General features: G+C 36.0%; 1 protein-coding gene across 2 annotated transcripts in view; it reads right to left on the bottom strand.

Annotated features, from left to right (window-relative positions):
• The window catches only part of FAM172A (family with sequence similarity 172 member A), a 409,085-nt gene that overhangs the window by 273,485 nt on the left and 115,651 nt on the right, over positions 1-19,949 (bottom strand). The window lies entirely within an intron of this gene.

The following is a 19,949-nucleotide window of genomic DNA, read 5'->3' as shown; positions in this document are numbered from 1 at the left end:
TAATTAGACAAAAATCAAAATTACCATTCTACTACTGATGAACACTGAGACAGTTTCAGTTTTAAGTCACATAAATAGAGCTACAATGAACATACTCATTACAAAGTGTGGCGTGCTGGAGCTAATACATACTGGTTCATGGGAAATCACTGCTAATTTTTCAGGAATTCTGTGAATCAGCTGTTACATAAAGCCACTATTAAAAATTAAATTACATAATCTTACAAATACATGCCAACAAAGGTCCATCTAGTCAAAGCTACGGCTTTTCCAGTAGTCATGTATGGATGTGAGAGCTGGACTATAAGGAAAGCTGGGCGCCAAAGAACTGATGCTCCTGAACTGTGGTGTGGAGAAGACTCTTGAGAGTCCCTTGGACCGCAAGGAGATCCAACCAGTCCTGAATATCCATTGGAAGGACTGATGTTGAAACTGAAACTCCACTACTTTGGCCACCTGATGCGAAGAACTGATTCATTTGAAAAGACCCTAATGCTGGGAAAGATTGAAGGTGGGAGGAGAAGGCGAGGACAGAGGAAGAGATGGTTGGATGGCATCTCCAACTCAATGGACGTGAGTTTGAGTAATCTCCGGGAGTTGGTGACGGACAGGGAGGCCTGGCGTGCTGCAGTCCATGGGGTTGTAAAGAGTTGGACACAACTGAGTGACTGAACTGACGGAGCTGAACAAATACATACAACATAAATGTAATAAACACTCATCACTTCCTGGTTATTTTACTATATTTTACTATTATCTATGCTCTCAGTTATTAGTGTCTATTGTATCTGAATGGTGGAAATAACATACAATGATGAAATACTGTATATTTCTTCCCAACTCTATGTTCAATAACAATAGACTGGTAGCTTAAAATTATCCGTGGCTTTTATGAATACTTATACCATAGAAATCGGCAAACACTAAAAATCAGGGCTTCATTTATTGTTTTGTTGATAGTCTAGACTTAAGAACATGAAGTTAAAAAAAAAAGAACATGAAGTTAAAATCTTAATTATACAGATTAAATGTAACAGTTTCTCTTGTCTGTAGTTGTGACACTGTGAATCCCATATAATATTAAGTACACATTCTTTAAGTATTTGGAAACTATAAATCAAGGCACTCACAGTTACTGAATAAATGAAGTTTGGACATATCTCTTTATTTCACTTCTATTTTAGTGTCAATATAATGAATATATCAGTTATTGTTCAAATCAATAAGGCAAAGGCAAATGATAGGATACTGAAAGAGGAACACCCCCAGGTCAGTAGGTGCCCAATATGCTACAGGAGATCAGTGGAGAAATAACTTCAGAAAGAATGAAGGGATGGAGCCAAAGCAAAAACAATACCCAGCTGTGGATGTGACTGGTGAGAGAAGCAAGGTCCGATGCTGTAAAGAGCAATATTGCATAGGAACCTGGAATGTCAGGTCCATGAATCAAGGCAAATTAGAAGTGGTCAAACAGGAGATGGCAAGAGTGAACGTTGACATTCTAGGAATCAGCAAACTAAAATGGACTGGAATGGGTGAATTTAACTCAGATGACCATTATATCTACTACTGCGGGCAGGATCCCTTAGAAGAAATGAAGTAGCCATCAAGGTCAACAAAACAGTTCAAAATGCAGTACTTGGATGCAATCTCAAAAACGAAAGAACTCTGTTTGTCTCCAAGGCAAACCATTCAATATCACGGTGATCCAAGCCTATGCCCCAACCAGTAATGCTGTAGAAGCTGAAGTTGAATGGTTCTATGAAGACCTACAAGACCTTTTAGAACTAACACCCAAAAAAGATGTCCTTTTCACTATAGGGGACTGGAATGCAAAAGTAGGAGGTCAAGAAACATCTGGAGTAACAGGCAAATTTAGCCTTGGAATACGGAATAAAGCAGGGCAAAGGCTAATAGAGTTTTGCCAAGAGAATGCACTAGTAATAGTGAACACCCTCTTCCAACAACACAAGAGAAGACTCTACACATGGACATCACCAGATGGTCGACATCGAAATCAGATTGATTATATTCTTTGCAGCCAGAGATGGAGAAGCTCTATACAGTCAACAAAAACAAGACCAGGAGCTGACTGTGGCTCATATCATGAACTCCTTATTGGAAAATTCAGACTTAAATTGAAGAAAGTAGGGAAAACCACTAGACCATTCAGGTATGACCTCAATCAAATTCCTTATGATGATACAGTGGAAGTGAGAAATAGATTTAAGGGACTAGATCTGATAGACAGAGTGCCTGATGAACTACGTATGGAGGTTTGTGACACTGTACAGGAGACGGGGATCGAGACCATCCCCATGGAAAAGAAATGCAGAAAAGCAAAATGGCTGTCTGGGGAGGCCTTACAAATAGCTGTGAAAAGAAGAGAAGCGAAAAGCAAAGGAGAAAAGGAAAGATATTCCCCATTTGAATGCAGAGTTCCAAAGAATAGCAAGGAGATAAGAAAGCCTTCCTCCGCAATCAAAGCAAAGAAATAGAGGAAAACAACAGAATGGGAAAGACTAGAGATCTCTTCAAGAAAATTAGAGATACCAAGGGAACATTTCATGCAAAGATGGACTCGATAAAGGACAGAAATGGTATGGACCTAACAGAAGCAGAAGATATTAAGAAGAGGTGGCAAGAATCCACAGAAGAACTGTACAAAAAAGATCTGCATGACCCAGATAATCACGATGGTGTGATCACTCACCTAGAGCCAGACATCTGGAATGTGAAGTCAAGTGGGCCTTAGAAAGCATCACTATGAACAAAGCTGGTGGAGGTGATAGAATTCCAGTTGAGCTATTTCAAATGCTGAAAGATGATGCTGTGAAAGTGCTGCACTCAATATGCCAGCAAATATGGAAAACTCAGCAGTGGCCACAGGACTGGAAAAGGTCAGATTTCATTCCAATCCCAAAGAAAGGTCATGCCAGAGAATGCTCAAACTACTGCACAATTGCACTCATCTCACACACTAGTAAAGTAATGCTCAAAATTCTCCAAGCCAGGCTTTAGCAATATGTGAACCGTGAACTTCCAGATGTTCAAGCTGGTTTTAGAAAAGGCAGAGGAACCAGAGATCAAATTGCCAACATCTGCTGGATCATCGAAAAAGCAAGAGAGTTCCAGAAAAACATCTATTTCTGCTTTATTGACTATGCCAAAGCCTTTGACTGTGGATCACATGTCCTTTGGGTCCACAGAATAGTTAATAACTTTGACCTAGAAAAATCACTGTCAATACAACTAGATGCTCAAAAGAGACAGTCATACTCTTAGAGGAAGAAGATATAAAGTGGCAGGATTTGTAGAGGAAACGGGAAAAAACAAACCAAAACTAAGATAAAATGCTAAATAACTACCATCTCCACCTTTATGACTATTAACATTCATTAACAAAAAGAACTTACATGGATCATGTTCCTATTTAAGAAGGAAACTGAAGTCATATGTTATTATCTTTCAATAGATTTAACGAAATAAGATAGTACCTGCCAATAAGCCATCATATGTATCTCTTTTGCTAATGAAAATTCTTTTTTCCCTTCATCCATAAAGAGGTTAAAGATCCACTTCAGGCAGAAACGTAAGTGCTTTTTGTATATTTTGTCATTTAATCTTCAGGATAATTCTATGAGTTTGGTATCATTATGATGATCATTCTATGGACAAGTCTACATTGTTCAAAACACTTGACCAAGTCACACAGCTAAAACTGGCACCAAGAATGTTTAACCCCAACGAATGTTTAACCCTGTGTTCTTATCCACTAAACCTGCATTACCAGGTAATGGTAAAGATATATGGACCCTGCCCTCAGTGAGGTCACAATTTAGAGGGAAACAAAAGCACACATACAAAATTTGACAAATAGCATTGTTATTATAATACTAGCTGTTACAGGCTGCAGTCTGGTGCACGTATTCTAAATAAAGTAATTGGATACTATCTAAAGCTAGAGTATTTAGGAGGCTTTATTTATTGATATCATTCCTTATACAAGTAACAAATTGAGTTGCAGAAGCTCAAGATGAGACAATTATATGACTTAGAAATGCTTACTTAAGAAAATTAAAAATAATTTTTTTTTACCTTATTATGCAGCTTATGGGATTACTAGTTCCCTGATCAGGGATTGAACCTGTGCCCTTGGCAATGAAAGCACAGAATTATAACCACTGGACCAGCAGAAAATTCCCTAAAATAATTAATGGTAAAACTATTTGTCATAAAACAATTCAAATTTATTTAAAATGGAAAAAGACCTCACTTAAGAAGCAGTATTAGTGCTAGTGAAAAAGTTCTCAGGAATTAAAAAGAAAAATGAAATTAAGACTATACAATTATTATATATATGTATATATAATTTCTTTTCAAAAGTATCTTAATCTTTCTCTCCTATAAAATCATTTCTGTACAAGTTCAAAACACTTGACCAAGTCACACAACTGTCAAGTCTCAAAGTTACATAAAATTGTTTCTGTAATGTGTTGAAACAAAACGCTTAAGCAAAATTAGTCACCTGACGACTAAAAATAAAATGTCTAATAGGTAAATTCTAATAGCTAAAACTCTTCTCTGGCTAAATGAACAAACTCATTTAATTTAGTCTTCATAAAATTTAAACACTACAATTGTTTTTCACTTTTAAGATTCAGTTCAGTTCAGTTGCTCAGTCATGTCCGACTCTGCGACCCCATGAACTGCAGCACACCAGGCCTCCCTGACCATCACCAACTCCCAGAGTCCACCCAAACCCATGTCCATTGAGTCAGTGATGCCTTCCAACCATCTCATCCTCTGTTGTCCCCTTCTCTTCTTGCCCTCAATCTTTCCCAGCATCAGGGTCTTTTCAAATGAGTCAGCTCTTCGCATCCATCAGGTGGCCTTTTAATATTAAATTTTAGAATTTTATTACACCAAAATTACTGGATCAATATTTTTAGTTACCTATATAGTACTGACTCTTTCAATATTGCCTTTTAAAAATTGGCTCATGGCTTTAAACTTGTCAATGTATTTGCTGTAAGTACTTTCTACACAACTCAGTTTCTTCCTCTAAGGTGAACAGTGCAAATTGCCATGGATAGGCGATAATGAAAAAGCAACACCAATTATTAATTTTGTATAAGTTATCCTCCACCCCTGAGACTCCTTGGAGGGGAAGAGCATGTCTGAATTTCCCCACGCAGTGCCACAGGCACAAAGTGAGAGAAACTAAGCAAGTGCATCCTGGAGGGAAAGAAAATGCCTGAAGCAGCAAACGACCTACTGCATACCTCACTATACAGGCTTTGATGTTCTAATTTGTTAATTTCCAGGAAAAAAAAATTACCAATAGTTTTAAGTTTTTTCTGATAGATACATTTAACTTCTGTAAGTTTTTGATCACAAACAACATACACCATTCAAACCATCACAATAGTTGGTAAATGTGCAAGAAAAAGCTCAATGAAAAGACATTTTCTTACTATCAGAAAACGCAAACTAAGAAGTACATTAAACTTTCCTTAAGAAAGCTTAAAAATATTGTTGGCATTTGTTTCCATAGATAAATGTTCTTTTAAATATTTGAAGACCAGTTCATTGTAAATAAAGATAATTTTATTCGAATATGCAGTTCATGGTACGAATAAGCAAGTGCTCATTTCCCAACAGAATTGACAAGTCTTTCAAATAATGGGTTTTTTTTTTCTTTCTTTCAAAAAATCAACATTACTGGGTTAGCAATTTGGAATTTCTGTATACAAAGATATTTATAGGGATGAAGGCATGTTTGTGTGTATATATGATGCGATCATGAGTACGTTCAAAACCTACCTATTTTTAATAATAAAGATATTGACCATTATTACAGTATGTTATCATTTAACAATCTATGTTCAAGCTGTACCATAACAAAAAATATAAATGCATGCATGTACAGCTTCATATCTCAAACTGATCTTTTATTTCTAACTAGATTTCCATTCCCCATGTAATCATAAAGATAACTTAATGGTGTGGTGCTGTGCTAAGTCGCTTCAGTCTTGTCTGACTCTGTGTGACCCTATGGACTGTAGCCCACCAGGCTCCTCTGTCCATGCGATTCTCCAGGCAAGAATACTGGAGTGGATTGCCATTCCTTTCTCCAGGGGATCTTTCCAACCCGGGGATTGAACCAGCATCTCTTATGTCTAACCTGCATCGGCAGGTGGGTTCTTTACCACTATTGCCAGTGGAATTGTTTTAAATAGGCTTAAAGACAAAAACTGAAAAGAACTCTTTCAAAACCTCCAGTCACACTATTTAATATGGGGAAACTGAAAATAATAACAAAAGCAAAAATTTTCCATTATCTAAAAGAAAAGCAAAGTTGGACTGCTTACTTAACAGTATTTTCCCTAACTTTTAAAATTAGTTTCTTTTGGATACACACTTGTATGACTTATCATTATCACTGCATTACTGCACAAACAAGAGGTCAAAGGAGAACTTCAAACAAATATTAGTTCTCTCCAGTGATTAAGAGACTATTTCATTCTGTAGTTCTGATTTATAAAATTATAAATTGTAAAATAACTTGTTTTCATTCCAAATTTAATAGCATTGTATGTTTATTATAATTTAAACTCTAGGTAACAAAAAATAATAGTTTGCTATGCTTTATCATTTCTGCATGGCATTTCTAACCTAAATTGGCTTAAATCTTATAAGAATCAAATGTGCATGACTCTGAAATGGTATCAGGTTTTTTTGTTTTGTTTATCAGCGGTGCCCTGCAACTTGCAGGATCTCAGTTCCCCAACCAGGGACTGAACCCAGGCAAAGGCAGGAAAAGCCCAGAATCCTAACCAGCAGGCCACCAAGGAAATTCCATTATCAGCTATGCTTTCTTAAAACTGTAGAATGTATACCTAATACAATATGATTGGCGTTTTCAATTTTTATTACTACTACTTGACTCCTTCTTCCGAAGCCTTCTTCCACAGCCTTCACACTTCATAATGTATAGTCATCTTTGTATATCCATTTCATAAACAAGGTATGATCTCCTTTTCAATAAGGATTATAAACATAAATCCTAAGATTGTTGACATCTGATTCCATATTTGGAGTACGGAATTACTGATTATATTTCTATTTAAATTGATAAAAAGTTTATTTTAAAATATAGAAGTACATAATTCTAAATAGACAACATATGCTAAGATACTCCACCCAATTCTTATAACTGCAGCTTTTAGGTATGATTTATGCACAGGAAACCGAAAGACTACATGGTCTATATTAACAAAAAAGTTAAAATATTAGTCTGTTATTACACTATTCAGAATTACTACAGAACTTCAGTCTTAATTTAGCAAATTATATTACAAATAAAAAGTAAGTACTGAATGTGTCTTTTTCATATTAAATCTTTAAGTCATAATTTGGCATTAGTTAGAATTTCTACATTGAAACAGGCAATTTATCTAGGCATTAATATTTTAAAATATGCCTTTCATTTATATCATGTAAACAGCTGAGAAAATCACCAACAAATAACATTACACATGAAATGCTACTGAACTAGTCCCTGTGAAACTATTGTTTATCCTAATAGTCACTAAACATTATTTTCTTTAAAATAGTTCAGTTTTTATGTAAATATAGTAAATTTAATTTAAAGCTTGGTGACTTAATAGTACACAGCATACTTTCACAAATTACCTACCTTTCATAATTTCCAGCCTTTATTATTTCAAGTTTAGACTATTTCCAGCTACTACAGGGTGACACTGTCCATTTCAGTTCTTCTCAAATTAAAATAACTTAGGGGATAAACTGGTAAATACTGGAAGTACTGTTTTTAAAAAATGATGATCAAGATAAACAAAAGTATACAAGGCTAAAAACCAAAAGAAACCAAAAGTGCAGTGAAAAATGCAATAGTGACCTATTTAATCTTTTCTTGTAAACTAGGGTACCAAGAATTGTCAACTAATTAGTCCATTTTATTGATGATGTTTTTCTCTAGGGAAGTTATTTTAAAAGTTTAACCCTGGAGCAAGCCATGGCTTCTTCAATCTTTGAAGGTGTCCAGGGCATTGATTATAACTGCAGGAGGTGTTACCTTCTACCCAGAGAATCTCACCTTGCACAATCTTATACACTCTCTCACTCCCAAAACAGCTTTGATTCAGCAATTCAAACTGCTTCAGCTGATATTAAAGGAAGAACCACAGAAAAGGGATCAGCAGTTAAAACGAAATAAAAAGGGAAAAAATACTGATCATGGATACAGCAGCACAAAGCTCAGGAGTAAAGCAGATTTGAAAAAGACATCAGAGTGACTCAAAAGGAAACAACATGACAGAAATTAAACAACATTTTTATGTTTGCTTTCTACGCATTTAAACTCATTTCAACCCCCATTGAAATTCTTATCATACACACACCCCAAGGCTTTCAGTGTACTTTCAAAAGCCACACCCTCTCTTTCCAAGTCTCCAGAGTCACTTCTTAGGTAGCCAAAAAAAAAAAAAGAAAAAAAAAAAAAAGGCAGAAGAATTTAAATATGCATTTAACCGAGATACAGGCTACTTTATAATCAAATTATAATTTATAAACAAATTTTTTTCATGCAAAATGGTATTAATTGTTTTAAAATCTAGTATTTTTTTCTCTTGCACTTAGCAAAAAAAGGCCTAGGTCTACTTTAAAAGTTGTTTGAAGTCAGGAAGGCATACAGGTTAAAGGAATAGAAATAAGACATGAGAGGCCTTACAATATCTTTCTTGGGATGATGTCAGAATATCAAGGTGCTCTATGCTGTCAGAGCTAGTTTTCCGCTTGACTATAGGAGATGCTTAAGTATATGCTTAATTAGTTAATTAGCTCAATACTAGAGAACAATCTAGATGCAAAGAGCTATCATCACAGAATGGCTCATTCACATCTATCTTAGAAACAGTGACCAAAATTCCAGAAGGTAATTGGATTTTCAAAACTGAACGTCGTTTTTCTTCCCCCCAATTCACTCATGACAGGGCCAGAAGGTAATGATATATCTGCCATGATACAACGAGCAGACCTGTCTTCTGTCAAGAGCTGAAATCATGAAGGAATAAGCTGTCATTAACAACCTCTCTCCAAACACTCGAGCTGTCATTTCATTGTTTTCTTTTGCTGGCATGGGGGCTGGTGTGGCCTCATATACCTTGTCAGTTCAGCTAAGCTTTTAACCTTTTCTGGAATTCTTGACTTGAGCAATCTTTTATGAAGACTATAATGTTAAGAGCTTATATTTTCTCTGATTCATTTATAGCTTCTCTCAAAGTTTACTTTTAAAATCTGAAATCAGTGTTCCTGGTTTCAACCTATAGTTTAGTAGCCCATATTTCAAAGAGAAAAAACAGCATTTATTTTTTAAAGGTTTGAAATGCAAATTATAGTGATCTGAATTCAGCCAGTGTCTGAGGGGAAAAATCAATAATTATTTAAAGTGTAATGTAGTTTTATAATCAAACCTTTAAACATCTTTTAGAAATGGTTAAATGAATAGCTATAATATTAGTATAATATACTTCATGAACATTTTATTAAAAATTTTTAATTAAAAATTATATTTTAAAAAATTATAAAAGTAATACCTGTTCAAGGTTAAAAAAAAATAATTCAACAGGAAAATTGAAAATGAAAGGTAAAAGAAGAAACCTGATGGCTTCTTGTATAGACTTTTGGGATGTTCCTGATGTGTGTGTATAATTGAGCGCACACACACACCAGGAACATCAATGTACATGCAAGTATGTATGCAGGTATGTAAATATGCATCTATAAGTGTACTTCTTAACAAATCACCTCATTCTTAGGTTTTCATCTGATAACTCTGACATTTCATGTGAATGAACACACACACACACACACACATATATAAATACATTCTCATGAACACATATAACTCAATCTTCTGAATAACTATATAGTCTTCCATGATATGAATATAATGTCCTTTAATAAACAGCCTGCAACTGGTGAATATTTAGGTGGTTAGAAGTTTTGGTATTACTACAGACTACTGTGATGAGCATCCTTGTACATATACTTTGTATTCTGCTCTAGTGTAAATTCCTACAAATGGAATTTAGCATCAAACATTAATATATGCATTTAATTTGGAGAGATATCATCAAACTGCCATCTTAAAAATTGCTTTAGCTTACATTTCCACGAATATCTAAACTTGGTATTATCATACAATTTATTGCCAATTTATCTGCCAATCTTATATGTTGAAAATTGGCACCTTGTTTTAATAAGCATTTATTTAATTCCAGATACTCTAGATGACTATATTTTTAAAAAAGCACAAAAGACTTTAAGTCATTTCAACAAAAATAGAGCTAAAAGGTCTAAGCAATTATCACATTTTTAAGGCCTCTGATGTCTTAAACATACATTCCCTGCCAAGCTATATTCTACTTGTGAGGGGCTAGATGGCATTGCTGTTTAGTCACTAAGTCCAATCAGACCCTTTTACGACCCCATGGACTGTAGCCTGCCAGGCTCCTCTGTCCATGGGATTTCCCAGGCAAGAATACTGGAGTAGGTTGCCATTTCCTTATCCCACATGGCATTGCTACAGTGAAAAATAAAAGCTATGCCCTATATTGATACAGGACTTCTAACTACCAACTAGTAACCATCAGCGCCCACTGCAATCCTCTTAAAATTTCCATGGCACCAACTCTGTCAATACTTATGTTAAAATAACAAGATCTTTCAGTACTTAATTGGATGACTAGAAAATAAATGCAGTAATTAGGAGGAGTACCAAAAATTTATTACTCAAATTACTGGGAAAAATCATATCCTATTTTACATAACCACCTATAATGACTTGATGTACATTTGTGGGGGGAAAAAATCCTAAAACTATAATCAATCAGCTTAAAAAACATGTCTGTCAAAATGGGAGTGGGGGGAGGAAACCCGAAATCAAAAAGTTGACAGCCAGAATAGAAAAGCTAAACTGTTGCTTCAAAGGATCAGAAAACTAAAAAACTCTAAATCAGCTTTCAAAGCATGCAATTGATACCAGAGTCAAGCAACAGTTTCTGCGGTCTTTTATTTAATCATCTTATAATCACAGTGATTTCTAAAAAAATAAAATCCTAAAATAATCTACTGTGATGGATACTGCTACCAAGGATGTCATTTCCTGAGGTTTACAAAGCATTTTGTTATATAGAAAATTATTTTAATATTATTTGTTTAAAAAATATGGGAGTTGTACAGTGACCACCTATCACTGGAACAACCACATAAAAATGTAACTAAATGCTACACTGAATTCTTTTTTATTTCTACTCCTTCCACAAATCACACTAAAATATTCGTTTTAAAAAATATGGGTGGTTTACTTTTCAATGCATACTGTTACATATTATTTGATTCCTGAACCATGTTAATATATTGCCATTTAAAAATTAAATAAAAATATATTTTAAAATAGGGGTGGTGTTAATCCATTAGGACAAAACGAATGGTAAGGGAGAGAAGAGAAGATACAAATGTCAATAACTTCTTGGAAGGCTATAAGCTGACAGAATTCATTTTGTATTCAGTGGAAATTCGAACTTAGTGCCCCTGGAGATAAATAATAACTAGAAGTGAGCCAACTCACCCACTGAATTTCAGAGAAACTCAAAATTTGGAATACTACTTGTCTTAGAAAAGATAGGCTGGCCTTCAGTCCATAAGCTGCAATTATTCCATCAACCCAAAGTCAAAGAAACTAAGAAAACAAAGCCTAAAAATAAAAACCCAGGTGAAATTCTCATACTGCGCAGCCAACCCTGTAAGAGATCAGAGATTTTTCCTTTAGAGAAATATATTCAGGGAAGCAGTAGAAGAGTAGCAGATCAAGGGACGGGAAGAGGGAGACAGGGCTCAAATCAGGCATTAGGCAGAACTTCGCAAAATGAAGAAGAGAGCTCCATAACCAAATTTGATAGAAGAACTTTAAAAACTCTAAAAATTCTAGCTAAACGTTAACTAGATACTAGAAGTAAAAATAGATGGAAAAGCAGAGAGAAAGTATAGTCAATTAGATAAGACAATTAGAGACTCAGTTCAGAACTCCAAAAGCAAACAATAATTCCAGGAAGAGAAGCTTAAAATTATCATGAAACAACACACAAAAATACATTGTTCTCAGAATGAAGGATGATGTGTACATAGCACAGACTGAAAGGAATCACCATGTCCCCAATACAACGAATAATAATAATAATAACCACACCAAGGTATAGAAACCTTCTTAAAAGTGGTATGATTCAATTTTTTAACACCAGAGAGAAGGAAGAGAAAATTCCATGGAGGGAAACAAAAGGATTCAGGATCAGAATGATACTGGACCTATCAATTAAAACGATGCAAGTTAAATGGCAATGAAATGAAACCTTCAAATTTCAGAATAAAAATAATTTTCAAATTGCATTTCTATACCTAGATGAATTACTAAAATAAGCAAGTAAAATAATGGCATTTTTCACAAATATAAGGTTTCAAAAATTGATCTTGTACTCACTCTTTGATTCCAACAAAATGAGGGCATATATCCAAAAAGCTAGGGTCATTAGATCCAGGAAAAAAGGTCAAACATCAGAGAGAATCTAAGTGGAGTCCCAGGATGAGAGACAGGTAGGCAGGCTTCAAAAGTAAGTAGTCAAGATTAAAACAAAGTTCAGGAGTTCCAAAGGAAAGCTCGCCAGATGAACGTGAAATTATAAGGTTGTCTGATAACTTTGTGTAAAAAATTACAGAGAGGATAATCAGACAACTATTACACAGAAAACACAAAAAATAATTAGGAAATTATTAATTCTATGAAAGTAAACTTGTAGCAGAAATGAAGAGCAACCATAGTATCTACCTGGCTCAGCCATAAGCAATACTAAAGTAGCAATAATATTATAAAGTTTGATTGCTGAACCAATCCAGGAACTGTGGGAATAGGAAAGAGATTCTTATTGGCAATAACAGAAAGTGATTGATGAATGAAGAGACAGCATTAAAATTTAAAAATATGGATACAGAGAATATAAGTAAAAGCAAAAAGTATCAAGAGTTATTACATCTAGGGAACAGAACTAACAGGTAATGAAGGATTCAGTTCAGTTCAGTTCAGTCGCTCAGTCATGTCCGACTCTTCGCGACCCCATGAGTCACAGCACGCCAGGCTTCCCTGTCCATCACCAACTTCCGGGGTTTAATCAAACTCATGTCCATCGAGTCAGTGATGCCATCCAGGCATCTTCATCCTCTGCCGTCCCCTTCTCCTCCTGCCCCCAATCCCTCCCACCATCAGGGTCTTTTCCAATGAGTCAACTCTTCTCATGAGGTGGCCAAAATACTGGAGTTTCAGCTTTACCATCATTCCTTCCAATGAACACCCAGGACTGATCTCCTTTAGAATGGACTGGTTGGATCTCCTTGCAGTCCAAGGGACTCTCAAGAGTCTTCTCCAACACCACAGTTCAAAAGCATCAATTCTTCAGCACTCAGCTTTCTTCACAGTCCAACTCTCACATCCATACATGACCACTGGAAAAACCATAGCTTTGACTAGACAGACCTTTGTTGGCAAAGTAATGTCTCTGCTTTTGAATATGCTATCTAGGTTGGTCATAACTTTTCTTCCAAGGAGTAAGTGTCTTTTAATTTCATGGCTACAGTCACCATCTGCAGTGATTTTGGAGCCCCCAAAATTAAAGTCTGACACTGTTTCCACTGTTTCCCCATCTATTTCCCATGAAGTCATGGGACTCGATGCAATGATCTTTGTTTTCTGAATGTTGAGCTTTAGGCCAACTTTTTCACTCTCTTCTTTCACTTTCATCAAGAGGCTTTTTAGTTCCTCTTCACTCTCTGCCGTAAGGGTGGTATCATTTGCATATATGAGGTTATTGATATTTCTCCTGGCAATCTTGATTCCAGCTTGTGCTTCTTCCAGCCCAGCGTTTCTCATGATGTACTCTGCATAGAAGTTAAATAAGCAAGGTGATAATATACAGCCTTGATGTACTCCTCTTCCTATTTGGAACCAGTCTGTTGTTCCATGTTCAGTTCTAACTGTTGCTTCCTGACCTGCATACAGGTTTCTCAAGAGGCAGGTCAGGTAGTCTGGTAGTTCCATCTCTTTCAGAATTTTCCACAGTTTATTGTGATCCACACAGTCAAAGATTTTGGCATAGTCAATAAAGCAGAAGTAGATGTTTTTCTGGAACTCTCTTGCCTTTTCCATGATCCAGCGGATGTTGGCAATTTGATCTCTGGTTCCTCTGCCTTTTCTAAAACCAGCTTGAACATCTGAAAGTTCACGGTTCAATTATTGCTGAAGCCTGGCTTGGAGAATTTTGAGAATTATTTTACTAGTGTGTGAGATGAGTGCAATTGTGCAGTAGTTTAAACATTCTTTGGCATTGCCTTTCTTTGGGATTGCAATGAAAACTGACCTTTTCCAGTCCAGGATAATCTTTATTTTGATATATACCATTTTTTAACTTGATTTTTCAAATTATATGCTTGTATCCTCTGATATGTAGTGAGTTTTAAGTGTAGATTTATCTGTCTTGCTCAAGATATGACATGTTCCTTCTACTAGAGTTTGTATCTTTATTCTCATAAATACTCTACACTAATATATAGATTTTTTCTCCTGTTCTTTTCTGATGCTTTTCTGAAATGTATATTAGAGGATTCCTAGATCTTATTCTACTTTCCATGGGGCTTCCCATGTGGCTCAGCTGTAAAGAATCCACCTACAGTGCAGGAGCTGCAGAACATGTGTTCAATCCCTGGACAGGAAAGATCTCCCAGAGGAGGAAATGGCAACACACTCTAATATTTCTGCCTGGAGAGTCCCACGCACAGAGGACTGTGGCAGGTTACAGTCCATAGCATCAGAAAGAGCTGGACATGAATGAAGCTATTTAACATGAACATTCTATTCTCCATGACATTTTATCTATCATAATGTTTTTCTCAGGTTTTCTCTGCTTTATCCTACATACTAGGTTCCTCAATTGTAGCTTTTAATTTATTAATTCTTCTTTCAACTGTGTGTTACAGTTGCTTGATTTGACTTTTCTTTGTGATAATCAGTTCCTCAAATGATTTTTAGTTTCTGACTACAAATCCTTCTTTATTAGGGAGTCACCTTGGATTGTAAAGTTTTGCTATCGGAACTTTACCGGGTACTCCAGAAGTTTCATCAGTCCAGAACCCATTTTTACATGAATAGACATTGCTTAAATTCCCAAACTAATTAAGTTGTCTAAATTCAAACTGCAAATCCAAATATACCTTTGCATTAGGATCTCTGGCCTCTATTTCTCAAGAAAGAGGCTGTTTACATATTCTCCCTAGCACTTTAGCAAACTAATTTTTGCACCTTAAAAACTAAGAAAGCAGATGCTTCCAGGGCACTAGCAATATACAGTGGTCTTAGTTTTAGATGCTTCGTCTCAGGCTCAGAGCTGTGTTGTAGGCCCTTTGGGGGCCAGGTTTTATATCTCACTGTGTCTCCCCTTTGTGCTGCCACACCCTACAGGGACTTAGCATTGTGGCTTTAAGTTCTCTCCTGGAGTCAGAAATTTAAAGATTCCTTTTCTATCCTTTGAACATAACTAGGTATTTAATGTGCTTCTGTGGCGGCTCAGCTGGTAAAGTCCACCTGCAATGCAGGAGACCTGGGTTTGATCCCCGGGTTGGGAAGACCTCCTGGAGAAGGGACCATCTACCCAGTCCAGTATTCTGGCCTGGAGAATTCCATGGACTGCACAAGTCCATGGGGTCGCAAAGAGTTGGACACGACTGAGTGACTTTCACTTTTAGGTATTTAATATTTTTTTTGTTGCTATGGTTTATTCCATTACTTTTGAGAGTGAAGAAGAAGAGCCTGTTAATTAGCTCAGTCCACCATGTTATGGAACCAAAACTGTATAAATTACATTGATAAAAATAGCCTTAGTCTTTAAAACTTAGATGTAACAATATGAAAGTTATATTCAAAGTAAGTAATTACAGAAATAGCAGATTCTTCTGAATAATCCAAATATGAGAAATTTTTAAAAGTTGGTTTAGGGGAGTTACTAGATTTCTCGTGAAATTATTACAATTATAAATTTTAAGTCATGTTGGATACGAATCACTTGTAATTTCAAAGTATGCTTTTATCATTTAAACTATACTTCATTGATTCTATTATAAAATATTTTGTGGAACTTCTTATCCTCTGTCATACTAAATATAATTCTCATCAAGTTCTACCTTATCTATTTACACCTAGAGCCTGAAAAGTATCCATAAATTCTCAACCATTCCAAACAGTATTACCTATCCCAGCTGTTCTAGTGTGGTGCCCAATCAACAGCAGAAAAGATATTCTCAGATATATAAATTCTCAGGCTCCAACCAGATCTTCTGAATTAAAACCTGGGATCCGAACAGGGCAACCTGGTCCAAGAAGCCCTCCAGGTGTTTTTGGTACATGGTAAAAATTTGACCTTATAGGGGCTTCCAGACCATTCCCCATAAAACTTTTTGACAGTATGTGCATCCCAATCAGTCAAAGCATGGACAGGGACAGAGCAGTCAGATGCCTAAGGTGCAAAATTTAAGGAGGCACTCACTCTCAGGGACCTGCAAGGAGTGCACATCCTGAGAGTGAATGACTCCTTAAATTTTGCACTCAAATCCAACTCCTGCAATTAGTAATGAAACGACTTAAGTGTCCTATTTTCTTTGCCCTTTTCATAGAGATCAACTAAAATGCCTAAAAAGATGCAAATAAGAAAAGTTCAAAGAAGAAGTATGAGTAAATTTCTAACTGCACAATTAGATACTGAATAATTCAGTTCAGTTGCTCAGTCGTGTCTGACTCTTTGCGACCCCATGCACGCCAGGCTTCTCTGTCCATCACCACCTCCCAGAGTTTACTCAAACTCATGTCCATTGAGTCGGTGATACCATCCACATCTCATCCTCTGTCGTCTCCTTCTCTTCCTGCCTTCAATCTTTCCCAGCATCAGGGTCTTTTCAAATGAGCCAGTTCTTCGCATCAGGTGGCCAAAGTATTGGAGTTTCAGCTTTAGCATCAGTCCTTCCAATGAATATTCAGGACTGATTTCCTTTAGGATGGACTAGTTGGACCTCCTTGCAGTACAAGGAACTCTCCAGAGTCTACTCCAATACCACAGTTCAAAAGCATCAATTCTTCGGTGCTCAACTTTCTTTATAGTCCAACTCTCACATCCATACATGACTACTGAAAAACCATAGGTTTGACTAGACTCTGTAATATGCTGTCTAGGTTGGTCATAACTTTTCTTCCAAGGAGTAACTATCTTTTAATTTCATGGCTGCAATCACCATCTGCAGTGATTTTGGAACCCCCCAAAATAAAGTCTGACACTATTTCTACTGTTTCCCCATCTATTTGCCATGAAGTGATGGGACCAGATGCCATGATCTTCATTTTATGAATGTTGTGTTTTAAACCAACTTTTTCACTCTCCTCTTTCACTTTCATCAAGAGACTCTTTAGTTCTTCTTCACTTTCTGCAATACAGGTAGTGTCATCTGCATATCTGAGGTTATTGAAATTTCTCCCAGCAATCTTGACTCCAGCTTGTGCTTCATCCAGTCCAGCATTTCTCATGATGTCCTCTGCATATAAGTTAAATAGACAGGGTGACAATATACAACCTTGACATACTCCTTTACCGATCTGCACCTAGTCTGTTGTTCCATGTCCAGTTCTAACTGTTGCTTCTTGACCTGCAGACAGATTTCTCAGGAGGCAGGTCAGGTGGTCTGGTACTCCCATTTCTTTAAATTTTCCAAAGTTTTTTGTGATCCACACAGCACGTGGTCATATGATACACACTTTTATACTCCAAATAATATATTGCAATACTATGGATTGAAGATTGTTAAACACTAAAAATATTACCTATGGCAACCTGAGAAGCACTACTGGAATTTATCAAATATTTGCTATTCCTCCAACATGAAATCTTAATATATTTTTAATAAATAAGTTCTTAAGTATCTAAACTGCAAGGATTGGAATATCTGTAGTTTTCAAACTGTGATTCATGGTGCCCAACGGTCAGGGAAGAAATCTCAGGAGCTATTGTGGATGCGGTGCCAGTCTTCACTTCAGTGTCTACCAAAGTGACAAACACAAGTTTTGTTTTTTTACAAAACAGTTCACTTAGAGGCTGGGTTCTACTATTGGGAAAAAGTTTTAACCTTACCATTATATTGACTCCTACTTTGGGACCTTTAATATTATACTAAAAGGCTGCAAATAATATAGCATAAATATATTAACACTGAATAGAGATAATATTGTCTGGCCTGCAAAATATCAGAATTTACCTCAGTTGTGATATGAAAATTGACAGACCATAGAAAATAGAATAGTGGCTCCCTGCCTTTCATAACAGAGAAGGCAATGGCACCCCACTCCAGTACTCTTGCCTAGAAAATTCCATGGGCAGAGGAGCCTGGTAGGCTGCAGTCCATGGGGTCACGAAGAGTCGGACATGACTGAGCGACTTCACTTTCACTTTTCACTTTCATGCATTGGAGAAGGAAATGGCAACCCACTCCAGTGTTCTTGCCTGGAGAATTCCAGGGACGGGGGAGCCTGATGGGTTGCCACCTATGGGGTTGCACAGAATCGGACGCAACTGAAGTGACTTAGCAGCAGCAGCAGCAGCCTTTCATAAACTACAGAAACATTTCTTTAAATAATTTTAGAAAAAAAGAGACCAAAAAATAAAAACAAGTGGGGCAGGGGCTAATCTGATTTAAAAGAAAGAATGAGACAGCTTCTTTCTCCTAATTAGTCTTCCTCGTCCTGCTTCCTAAAATTCCATTGTTTCCCCACCTGTCTGCACATACTCCAACCACATACGAACATGCATCAGCCCATGAAGAATTACCAGAGAAATACCATGAAAAGGCAAAGCTGAAGTAATACAAATCACTTTATCTAAATTAAAAAAAGATAACCATTTTAAAATGTTCATCATGTAGAAAGTTAACAGAATGACATTCATAAAATCGAGAATAAAGTATATAACCTGAAATTTTCAAAGTACACAACATAAACACTAAATACAAAAGAACTCAGAAGTCAGCTGATTTTTTTCAAGGAATCATGAGTTGCTCTGATTGAGAAAAGCAGAAAAAAGTCGAGACAATGAAATGCCATAACCCCTCCAATGTATATTTCTACTTAAAAGAATGAAATGACTGACTTCCTCCCTCTTGTTTGGGATCCCAACAGATAGTTTGTTCAAAGCTATTTGAGATGGTTTCCCCTATACTCTTTCACTTCAAAAAACCTTATACAAGAACATTTTAGGATGGGAAAGGCATAGTTATCTACTAGCACAGACAATATAACTTACATAAAATATTTTACCAAGCACCGATATGCACAAATATCTGATCTTCTTCACTAAATTATATTTTCAAGTATTCACTGAATTGTGATCACATTTCACGTAAAGTGTTCTTAAAATACATTGACAGGGTCTGTTCTAAACATAAACTAATATGCCAGAGAGTAAGTTCATTTCCCTATTCATAATCTGAAATATAAAACAGTTTAATAACAAATTAAGTGAATCACTTCAAAATAAACTAAATTTATTTTAGTTACTTAAATTCTAATTAAAAACATACCATTGAAGTTTGCAACCAATCAAAAGTGATATTTTTGTGTTCTTTGCATATCTGTGAAGACTGAAACAAAATATACAATTCACCTATGAAATCCTACTTACAGAATTTTAAGTGTCTCAAGATCTATTAACAAACTATTCTTTAGGAGCTGAGCTGGGCTTTAATCTTATTATTTCAGAGTTAACAAAGTAAGAAACATATTATCTTTCACT

This window comes from Capra hircus, chromosome 7 (genome assembly GCF_001704415.2).
Source record: "Capra hircus breed San Clemente chromosome 7, ASM170441v1, whole genome shotgun sequence".
NCBI classification, from domain to species: domain Eukaryota; kingdom Metazoa; phylum Chordata; class Mammalia; order Artiodactyla; family Bovidae; genus Capra; species Capra hircus.
Note: the sequence above shows the minus strand (reverse complement) of the source record. Positions and strands in the feature narration are given on the sequence as shown.